The 12,490-nt window shown below is 37.3% G+C and overlaps 1 protein-coding gene across 1 annotated transcript in view; it reads right to left on the reverse strand.

Annotated features, from left to right (window-relative positions):
• The window catches only part of PGRP-LC (Peptidoglycan recognition protein LC), a 97,923-nt gene extending 85,999 nt beyond the window's left edge, over nucleotides 1–11,924 (reverse strand). The window contains exon 1 of the mRNA XM_067788377.1: nucleotides 11,819–11,924. The gene's annotated coding sequence lies outside the window, so the exon portion shown is untranslated. The remainder of the gene's footprint in view (nucleotides 1–11,818) is intronic.
• Nucleotides 11,925–12,490: the final 566 nt, after the last annotated feature.

The raw sequence follows: 12,490 nt of genomic DNA on the forward strand, positions 1-12,490 counted from the left end.
CAAAACCTAAAAGACGCAGGAAAACGAAGCAACGAATTTCAGAGAAAGAATGCGAGGGTAGTTTCAAGCCAGCGCGCACTACTGTTGTGAAACGTCCAGACGATAATGATGATGCGAAGCCAACCCGTCAAGCGCAAGCTCTACGAAGTAGTTCATTGGCCAAGCAACAGAGTGCGAGGGAACGATCCAGGATAATGAGTAGTAAGATGAAACACAGGTACGACAAGGAAAATAATTCGGAAGTTTTCTTGGAGGGAGATTTGGTACTGTTGTACAACCCTCACCGGCGGAAAGGTGTTCCTTCCAAATTTTGGTGCAGTTGGGAAGGCCCGTACAAAGTTGTAAAAAGGATCAGTGATGCCATCTACCGCATACAAACAATTGGGAAACCACGAAGTAGAAGGGTGGTTCATTTGGATAGGCTAGTAGCGGTTAGATCGAGAGATTCGTCTGATCGGGACGATCAGACTTAGGTGGAGGGCAGTGTCACGGATATTAGCATCACTAAGCTATACCATCACTAAGGCGATGCTAAGGCCATGCGAAGCGGTATTTACGTCATTAATCAAATCATGTATACACATATATAAGGCATCCGAGAGATGTCACACACAGATGCATTTACTTATACGCCTATGTGTGTGCGAGAGACTGTAAACTACAAAAACATACATCTGAGAGACGCTGAAAAGTAGACAATTGTAAACAAATAGAAACTATATGAGAACTATAAACACACGAAATAGTTGGTAAGTTCTGGAAATAGAAGAGCCTAGATGTATGCAGCGTAAACTATAAAAGCGGCGCAAGCGAGTAAAAAGTAATTCAGTTTGAGTTGAGCAATCAATCAGTTATTGATTAAGCACGCGATCTGGCTGCCAATAGTAGAGTTCAATTTGAATTATCAATCAGTTTGGTTATTAAACCAGCGAGTAGCAAAGTATAAGTGTCATTGTGAAGTACTTTAATAAAGGCCATTTTTCCATTATTCAATATTGGAGTTATTTATTCAACAGTTTAGTGATTCGAACTTAGCAGAGGATTGCAAATAAGAGGATTTGCAAGTAAATTCGTTACAGTGTGAATAAGTGCATGTGTAGTGGTGTGACTTTTATGTTAAATTTTTATACTCAGTTGAGCAGAGCTCACAGAGTATATTAAGTTTGATTGGATGTTGTTGTTGTTGTTGTTGTTGTTGTAGCGATAAAGTTGCTCCCCGAAGGCTTTGGGGAGTGTCATCGATGTGATGGTCCTTTGCCGGATACAAATCCGGTACGCTCCGGTACCATAGCACCATTAAGGTACTAGCCCGACCATCTCGGGAACGATTTATGTGGCCACATTAAACCTTCAGGCCATTCCCTCCCTCCCTACCCCCAAGTTCCATGAGGAGCTTGGTGACGCCAGAGCCTCGTCTGTTAGTGAAACAGGATTCGCCGCGGATAGGTGAGGTTGACAATTGGGTTTGGAGAAGCTATATATTGCGCTGGCAACCTGAAGGGTTGCGCTACACAGCCCCTTGAATCTGGTATTTTAGTCACCTCTTACGACAGGCATACCTACCGCGGATATATTCTGATCCCCTAACCCGCTGGGGGGTTTGATTGGATAACGGTTGGTTGTACAGGTATTAAGGAATCGAGATAGATATAGACTTCCATATATCAAAATCATCAGGATCGAAAAAAAATTTGATTGAGCCATGTCCGTCCGTCCGTTAACACGATAACTTGAGTAAATTTTGAGGTATCTTGATGAAATTTGGTATGTAGGTTTCTGAGCACTCATCTCAGATCGCTATTTAAACTGAACGATATCGGACTATAACCACGCCCACTTTTTCAATATCGAAAATTTCGAAAAACCGACAAAGTGCGATAATTCATTACCAAAGACAGATAAAGCGATGAAACTTGGTAGGTGAGTTGAACTTATCACGCAGAATAGAAAATTAGTAAAATTTTGAACAGTGGGCGGTCCACTTTTAAAAGAAGGTAATTTAAAAATTTTGCAAGCTGTAATTTGGCAGTCGTTGAAGATATCATGATGAAATTTGGCAGGAACTTTACTCCTATTACTATATGTACGCTTAATAAAAATTAGCAAAATCGGAGAAGGACCCCGCCCACTTTTAAAAAAAATTTTTTTTAAAGTCAAATTTTAACAAAAAATTCAATATCTTTACAGTATATAAGTAAATTATGTCAACATTCGACTCCAGTAATGATATTGTGGAATAAAATACAAAAATAAAAGAAAATTTCAAAATGGGCGTGGCTCCGCCCTTTTTCTTTTAATTTGTCTAGGATACTTTTAATGCCATAAGTCGAACAAAAATTTACCAATCCTTGTGAAATTTGTAGGGGCTTAGAGTCTAGGACGATAACTGTTTTCTGTGAAAAAGGGCGAACTCGGTTGAAGCCACGCCCAGTTTTTATACACAGTCGACCGTCTGTCCTTCCGCTCGGTCGTTAACACGATAACTTGAGCAAAAATCGACATATCTTTACTAAACTTAGTTCACGTACTTATCTGAACTCACTTTATTTTGGTATAAAAAATTGCCGAAATCCGACTATGGCCACGCTCACTTTTTCGATATCGAACACATTCTACACATTCTAGTGTCACCTCTGGTCCACCTTTATGGCGATATCTCGTAAAAGCGTCCACCTGTAGAACTAAGGCACACTCCCTTTTAAAGTACTCATTAACACCTTTCATTTGATACCCATATCGTACAAACACATTCTAGTGTGACCTCTGGTCCACCTTTATGGCGATATCTCGAAAAGGCGTCCACCTTTTAAAAAAACTCATTAACACCTTTCATTTGATACCCATATCGTACAACACGTATTCTAGAGTCACCCCTGGTCCACCTTTATGGCGATATACTGAAATGGCGTCCACCTAGAGAACTATGGCCAACTCCCTTTTAAAATACTCTTTAATACCTTCCATTTGAAACCCATGTCATACAAACACATTCCAGGGTTACCCTAGGTTAATTTTGCTAAATGCTGATTTTCCCTTATTTTGTCTCCAAAGCTCTCAGCTGAGTATGTAATGTTCGGTTACACCCGAACTTAGCCTTCTTTACTTGTTTGTCCTACATTCTTAAAATAATCAATGATTTAAATAAAGAATTTCAGTCAGAAAACGTTCGCTACCATTCTTGTATTTACAAATCGAAATCAATTTTAAACTAATTGAATGTTATTGATAACCAATATGTAGAAAATGTGCAAAACCTAACAAACCTTGAATTCTGTTATCAAAGTAGATTTTTACCTGTAAAAGATATATTTATTGGAGTTAAGGGGAAACTTAGCTACAGTGCAAGAAGTTTTCAGAGATGGAAATATTTAAAATAAAGAATGCCATACGTCAGTTGTATATTGAAGTGCTGAAACAGTTAAAAATGCGCTTTGATTTTAGTAGACAAGATATTAAAGATTTGTCAATTATTATTCCAAAAAATGCGCTATATCAAACGAATACAGCAATTATGCAACTTGTAAATAATTTCTCCTATGTATTGTGCTCAGATGCAGTAGGTTATAACGCAATGGAACCTATTATGACTATCCAAAAATCATTTAAAAGATGACCTGGATTTAGGAGCTTTTTGGGATCAGGTTCGTCTTTTTAAAAATGCTCTTAATGATAAAGCATTCAATAACTTATCAAATTTTGTATTTAATCTGATGTGCCTTCCACACAGCTCTGAATCTGCAGAACGTAAATTTTTTGAACTAAGTTTAATTAAAACGAAATTACGAAATAAACTTGCTTGCGGGGTATCGGTCCCCTACCGGGCGCCTCCTCAGGTGGTGGACAGAGGAACGCTTCCCACAAGACCGGAGGTACTGAGTAAATTAAGTACTCAGGGCGAACCAAAACAAGCAATCCAGTGGAAAAATGGGATGTGTTGCTCTAAGGGCAACACATCCCAAAGTTCCGGTGGAAGGGCGATAGGATGCCGCACTAAAATACCCCATCAAGCATCCACAGGATCCAGACCAGTAAGATCCTGTTGACCAGTAATGGAAATATGATTATGAAAAAAAAAAAACCAAATAAACTTGAGTTCACTACTGTGAACAATTTCATGAGGGCAAAATAATTGTACCATGCTATTGGGGATAGGGGAATATGGACACCGTAAGGACGGCGTCAGATAGGGCTTTATGCAATACTTCAAGTTTGACAATTAATGTTAAAGTACTAAAAAGTTAAGGCTTAAGGCCCCATTACTGATACTTAGCATAGACTTGACTTGACTTGGCGTAAACTTGGCAACATAGCCTTGATTATTCTCCACTTAGCGCATACAATCTGGCATCATAATCAATAAATGTCAATTTTTATAACAAAATGTCAAAATGAAATGGAAACAAACAAATGGCATCTCAAAATGTAAACGTCACTTAGAACTTACATAGAAAATCAAAATTCAACAGACTTCTAAGTCAAGTTAAGTGTTGCTAAGTTTTGAGTAATCAGTAACATGCAATGTTCATTTAACAGAACTGTAAGTGACAGCTCTCAAGCCAAGTCAAGTATATGCTTAGTATCAGTAATGGGGCCTTTACTTAACTTTTCGTTTCGCTTTGAAGTCGAAAGATTCATTCTACTAACCTTCAAAAAATGTGTATGCTTGAGGTTTTTGTCAAAGTTGAAATCTGACGTAAAGCCACAGTAACATCAATCTAAGACTTATAAAAGTACAACTATTTAAAAACCGCACTAAGTCATTTATTTTTAATGTACATATATATAACTTTATTTATATAGCATATGAACTGGTGTTTTGTTTGTTTTTTGAGTGAGTTGAGTGCTTATACCTATGTAACACCTGATTTTTGTTAAATCAATAACAACTGGTTTTTGGATCGTTGGTTACTTTTTGTTTATTTTTTTGTTCATGCTTGTGGCAACCGTGGCGGTGAGCTTGCGATCGCTTGGTGCCACATGCTAACACGATCGTTGAGATAGCAATCACTCATACAAATGTCGAATCGTTATTTCTCTCCACAGTCGCAATGCACTCATTGTTTTTTCTCTGTATGGAGACTAAACAAAACAAAATTGAATTCAAATTAAAAGAAAAAAAATATATATATATTATTATATATATATATAATTATTATTTTATTTTTATTATTTAAATAAATTATATTGTTGCTTAGCATATTGGAGCCCTAACTTGGTTGACCTTTCGATTTTTATTGTGTGACGCTTTAACTCTGATCGATATGCTTAAAATCTTTTGTCTTCCTTTCCGCTTTCCTACTTTTTTTTAACTTTTGTTGCTACAAAAACCTGCACTGAAAGCTGCCGAAAATGCTCAATTTGGGAATATCTTGTGGAATATTAATAGAGTGGCATAATGTTGGTACAATGTACGTAATAGAATTAAAATGAGCCTAATCTGACAGCAAATATATGCAAACAAAGGAAAATATAAAAGAAAGCGTGAGGAGAGAGGTTAGGTCAGGTTGAACTGAATGGTCTCCCAACAAACTTTTAGGTTAGAAAACGATTAGAAGACGAATCGAATTCTAATGTATTTCTCTAAGGTAGAAGGTTAGAGGACGATTTGCGAAACTGTCGCGAATTATAGCATTCTCGACAAAAAGGGGACTTCGTTCTCCACATCGAGGAGATGGTTAGAATTCCAATCGAATTCTAACGTCAATTTCTAATGGGTTTCTAATGAGAATTTTGAAGTGATGCGCAATTAAGTTCAATTATTTAAAATCAGCGAAATTTTCATTGTTTCATTATATCAAATACTTTTATTTGGTTATAAGCTTATGTATTAAGAAGGAACATATTTCAAAGGCTTTTTCTATTATAATAAATTAAACCCGTACTTAAATATTGAGCTCAGCATTTCTAGAGTTATTCGAATCGTTTTACAGTCGAATTCTAACCTAGTTTTCGATTCGAAATGCATTAGAGAACTACATTAAAATTCAAATGTAAAATTACAATGTTTCGCTAAAGTTAGAAACTGTGTTTGCTGGGCTATGAGGACCTCAAGCAGACTGAATGAGTCCGTAGTGTTATCAGAAGTTTGGTTAACGACCGAACTGAAAACCCCTATCAAAAACCAGTACATATGTTATAAATTAACTCCGTCCTCTTGGCAAATACTAGAAGTTTTCTAGTACCTATGCTCCTTGCTGCTTCTAGATTTGATAGCTGTATCACACCTTATAGCTGGAGTCCTAGCATGGCAAGCGCAGGGCACGAGCACAAAACATGCTCGATCGTTTCCTTCTCCAACCCGTACTTCCTACAACTGCTATCACTGACCAAGCCTAATTTCAAGGCATGTGATGCCAGAAGGCAGTTTCAGTCAGAATACCCGTCATGAGTCTACAGTTTACTCTTTTTAATGATCGAAGCAACTTTATTAGTCTAAGGTTGTAAGACATACACATAATCTTCGACATTTTACAGCGCCGAGCTTGGACTCACGCCTTTCCCGCTTGTTTGATCATGTGCACCTTTCGCTTTCTCTTAATCTCGTCCAATCTAATTGGGACGTCTACGTAGCAAGCTTCAAGGTATGCGCCCTATTTAGCGTTTTCATGCCCATCTATTCTATATGCCCTGGGACCCAATACCGATTCTTTCCAGTGATTGTTTACACTCTAACACACTTGTAGATGCTGTGCTAAATGCTGCTTGGCTGTAAATATAGAAGTTAACACGGCTGCATTAAAAGCCATTTTCTTCCCGTGTTTCTACTGCTTTGGTTATGGCTAACACTTCCGCTTGAAAAACGCAACAGAAAAGAGAGAAAGGAAAGATTGAAAAAGTCAAAACCGATGCTGGAATCGAAACCGTGTGGCTTCCTATAAATTTTTTTCGATGTGTTAACGGTTTGTAGGTTAGCTTGAACTAGTCGTTATTGACCTCAGACAAGATGTGTCCATAGAGTTAACAGAATTTGTTTGACGATAAAACGGAAAAACCCCAATTCGGCACCACGGCTAATATTATAGAGTAACTCCGTCCTATCGGCAAATACTAGAAGTTTTCCAGGACCAAGCTTAGTTGCTACCTCGATTCCTGTCAACTCTGCCGCCCTTAGTAGTTGAAGCCTTGACCTCGCGAGTGCACACAGAACGTGCTCAACCGTTTCCTCCTGCAGCTCGAACTTCCTACATAATCTGTTACTGAAGAGGCCCAACTTATAAGATGTGACCCCAAAAAGTATGCCCGTCGTGAGCTTTCAGTCTTATTTCTTTAGAGATACATGTGAGCAACTTTGTGAGTCTAACGTCGCAGGATCTTAGAAATTTTGCAAATTTTTTCTTGTCGATTGGTTACCGCTTTTGTTGTCGGTGGTTTCTTATCGGCGAGCTCGTCTTAGATGTGCTATCGACAAGGTAGAGGCGAGTTATCGATTTGTTACCGAAGTTTTATAAATTCACTCTAAAGGAAAGATTATCGACGAGTTACTGCCGTTTTATCTACTTGTTCTCGAAAAGTTATCGTGTTATCGATCATTTATAGCCAAGTTATCGATATTATATTAAAAAGTTACCGAATTGTTGTGGGACTGTTACCAATTTGTTGTCGTCGTGTTATTGATTTGTTATCGAAAAGTTATCGATTTTTCATTGGAGTGTTATCAATTTTTTATTGGAAAGGAACAAACGACTCAGCGATTTGTTATGAAACATACCACTAAAACTGCAATATAAAATCGATGAAACATCTGTAATCTATCGATAAGAAGCCGACAGGAAGCTAATAAAAAGCCGTTGATTCGCGAATACCAAGCCGATAACTCGACGATAGTAATTAGCTCTTAATAAATGGCCGAAGGTAGAGCAAAATCTTGTGTGTATCGGCTGTTACCATTATGAGCCCAACGAAGCCCGAAAACTATTTTTATCTGATAAAACGACCGCTGTTGTGTTTCAACATGCGGCGAGCTCTAGTTCACTTATGTGTTATTACATATTGTGCTTTGGTACTCACGCCTTTTTTCATTGTCACACTGATCGTGCCGTCTATTTATTGGCACTCTATAACCCTCTTTTTTCAGCGTGAATAGGTTGTTCCGACGTTAATGGTCGTTATACTATACATGATAAGCGAAGGCCTGCTGCTCGCTAAAAAGTAATATGGATCTTATAGTGATTCCTTATCTGACATGTTTTTGTGAACAGTTTGAAGCTGCGCAGTAGCGGGGATAGGGTGATGACAATTAGTAGCTTCCTTATACTTTTTGTTGGTCCTTCAATATTTGCCATCAACCTGCTTAACAAAGATACCTATTTAGATGCCCCTCTCTGTAGCATGTTGAATTTCCAAAAATTGTTTCAAAGCCAACCTGATCATGACGCTGAGGAGCTTTCTGACTGCTTCTTCAGTATTTAGTTTGAAAATTGTATAGTAGCTGAAGTTACATTGATCAGAAGTGACAGTTCATTCTTCTGATGCTCCGCACGTGACATTCGCGGTCCACGGGCCCTCTGAGATTTTTTTTTATATATGTCATCTTTAAGATAGCTGTTGTAGCATTAAATGAGGAATTGTAGTCTGTCGAATGACTTTAACTGTAAAGAGAAGCGTTCGCCTGGATTAGGTGCTATGAGGGGTCTGATGTGGTGAAATTGGCGCCTAAACCACACAACATAATAATGCAAAAATGCACATGCTTATTTATTTTCCCCAAGGAAGGCCGTAGGCATACTTTTATCTCGAGATAAAAGTATCTCGTTAGGTGGTTTTCAGATATAGACCAAAACGTGGATCCGGGTAAACCTAGGATGTGTTTGCACAATATGGGTATACACTGAAAGCTGCTGATGAGTGCTTTAAAGTAATGTAATTTTTATTGTGATATTCGGTTGAGTTGCATCAACCTAACAAAACGGGTAAATAGGCATGCGATGCCGAAATAAAGACATGAATCGATAATACCTATAACATATGTACATACATCCGAAATGAAATGCCCGAGTTAAAACGCATAAACTCCGTGTTGCTCTTATCGGCAATTCTCTTCTGGTGTTGCTCATTTCTGGGACTGGGACTGGGAACGGGACTCGGACTGGGACTAGGACGGGAGCTTTGAATATGACTGGGAATAAAGGGTTTAGAAGAATAAAAAATAACTTTAGAGAAGAGAAAAGAGGGAAGGAGAAGGACACTGAGAAGAGAGTAAAGATAAAGAGATAGGAATAGATGAGGAAAAGCGGAGAGGAAGAAAGCGCCGCAAAGTATGGGAAATACAGAGGGAGGAGTGAATAAAGGGATAAGAAAAAGGGGGAGGGAAGAGGTAACAACTTTTTAAAAATTATGCATATAGACCACAGTTAGGGGAGAACAACGTCTGCCCTGTCTGCTCATTTAATTTATAAGAACCACCCTAACCTACTATTATATACAATATGTGTATGCAAAAACTGATTTGCAATATGTTCAATATCGATCGTCATAAATAATTTTAATTAATCTAATTATTGAATTGTTTTATTTTCCTTTATTAAACCAGCGTACGTGTTGGAAATTTACCTGGAAATTCAGTATTTTATTGTGGCAAATTTTAGCATCACTATATTGTTAGCACTGATGACCTAATACGAAACATTCATTCCCTCAATGGGTCTTGAATATCAGCTGTCTGTTCATTCAATTGTAAACAAAAGTTCATTCGTTTCTAAGAATGGGTCTTGAATATCAGATGGCTATAGAGTTGCGTAAAACGCGCCAAAAAATTCCGAGAAATCGGTGCGTCTTCATTATTTTCAAATAAATCAGCGAGTAAGCTGATAAAAATTTATTAAAATTTATAAAAAGGCAAGGTTTTGTAAAAATATTTTGCGGTAGATACATAAGTGAAAATATCTATATGAAATAATATATTTCGATCGCGTTGCTTTGCTTTGATGCTCTGGCACCGCCATAAGATAACAATGAATGGCTATCCCTCTTCTTTGCTTTGATGCGACCAAAATGTATATGTATATCCACATACAATGAAAAACGCAAAAAATTTATAGTAAATTACGAAATTAGATCCACTGTTATTTTAACGAACGCAAAAAGATAAAACTTGGTGAATTACCTGCGTTATCGTCGGCAAAAAGCAGTTATGAAACATGTTGCGTTAACCTCTACGTATACGTAAAATTTATCTCAGCTTTAAAAAACGGAATGTCGTAACGTGGCACGAAAACATGGGCTTTATCCATCCACTAACATCAATGCGAAGGCCAAGAAGCCAACTTTTTCACCAATCGAAAGTCGCTACCAAAACCCGAAAGGTGTTGTTACAGATAAATTTTCCACGGGTGTAAACGAGTTATTTTTTTCTTCTGGTTTGTAATCCTGACATCAATTCGAGTTTTTTGATATCCCAATTGACAATGTTGAACAATTTTTCGATGAAATACATAAATTAAACCTTTACCATGTAAAATAGCCCAAAGTTATTCTGAAATGCCCAAATTTGATTTTGAGGATGATTGCATCTAATCTATGGCCAATATTAAAAAAAAATGCACCGAGTTGTTTCATATCAGGCCATCAGTGGTTGTTAGTAAATAAAGGCGCAACCATGGCGGAACGATACAAGGTGGCAGCATGGAACAGCTGATTATAAACTTGTTTTATTTGATTTGATACATCAACTTCCGGCGCAGTACGATTTTGACATTTGTCCATCGAATTTACAAAAACAAAGTACATGGGATTTTCATTTATGTTTGTAGGTATGTCACCATGCTGCCACCTTGTATCGTTCCGCTATGGGCGCAACAACAATAAAGCAAGCTGCCACTCTTGCGTACATGAACAAATCAATCACACACATACATACAAGGCAACGAAGAGATACGCGCAAACACATGTAATCATCAGCCGAAGTAGTTACTCACAAATACACCCGCATATGGCTATAAGATAACCATAAACTACAAATATACATTTATATAGATGGTAACCAAGCAGAAGATACAAAAGCTCTAGAAGGTGAAACGTCTAGACCTTAGGAGAAATATGCGAACGAAGCAACGGGGAGCATGAAAAAAGCGCAAGCTGAGTAATCAGTAATCAGTTTTGATTTAAACACGCTATTGGTTGCGAAGTATAATTGTGAAGTACTACTCCCAAAGTATTCTAAATAAAGACCAGTTTGCAATACCGAATATTGGAGTGTTTTATTCAACAGTTTAGCGATTCCCTAAATTCGGTACATTATTTCAATCTGGCTAGATATCACATTCGAAAAAGAAGTTCCTGGGTAGGAATATGTATGTGAACTCGCTGTATTCATCAATTTTAATAATAATTATATAATAAGAGCTTAGCAAGACAAGTTTCCGAAGAAATTTAAGCCGAGCTTCTGTTCCTATTTGCGCTGTGATACTTTTTACTCGACGGGACCTACATGTTTTACGCCGAACGGTATCTGAAAGGCAGATGAATTATCATTGATCAGTTTTAATGGCAGAAATACCCTGGGAATGTTTGCCATATTAATGCCGAGGACGACCCCGTTTAAATTTTTTTTTATAAATTATTTTGATGTTACTTTTTCCATGACTTGAACTCCGAACTGATATAAAGTTTGTATTGAATTCGGGACTGCACATGGATTCCAAAGTCGATATCATTGACGTAGATCGGGGCCTGTAATACGTTTTACATATTTACTTTTTTGTGCAGATTTACACTTTTATCGGCATTCTCAAAACTGATTCATCGAAGAGAATCAGATACATCATCGAAAAGAACGCACTGCTGAGCAGAATCACAACGAAATCAAAAATACATGACTTACCTTTTATCTATAAAAATATTTTAATTTGCATATTGACGCACTACTTTCTTAAGCTTCTAGATCAGTAATCATTAATAGCTCTGCTATTCTCACTGCTATTGCGACGAATGTAAAACTTGACAAACAAAAACATATTTAAACCTGAATTCAATAGAAAACCAGACTTCGACAAATGAAAGCTGGGAAAACCAAGCTTTAAATTTTTTAACATTAATGAGAATGTGTGAATGATATTGAATACCGACAGCTAATATTGTGGTTGCAGGCGTTGTAGAGGATGGTGCGTTATAACGCTGTATGGCGCTACTTTATTGCGGGTAGTATCGGGTAGTTATATCGTTTTTTTTTCTGAAAAAACTTGTTGCCTAAATAAATGGTAAAACCTTAATAGAGTTACTCCTATCCTTGACAACTGTCAACTTTTATAGTGCATGAAAAGAACCATGGTTCAATTATGTACAGGTTGGCTCATCTCATCAGCTGATTTTATTTATGTCATTGCATGGTCGAAGGGATTGTCAAAAGGAGATGGCAAACTCAAAATGAAACCAACACATTGGCAACATTTTACTTATACATACAAAAACTGCTAAGTTTTATGTTTCCATTCCATACCATTCGCACCAACACCAATACACAGATTTTGACAATTTGAACAAACATATTTTGTTG

Source organism: Eurosta solidaginis, chromosome 5, assembly GCF_040869045.1.
Source record: "Eurosta solidaginis isolate ZX-2024a chromosome 5, ASM4086904v1, whole genome shotgun sequence".
NCBI lineage: Eukaryota > Metazoa > Arthropoda > Insecta > Diptera > Tephritidae > Eurosta > Eurosta solidaginis.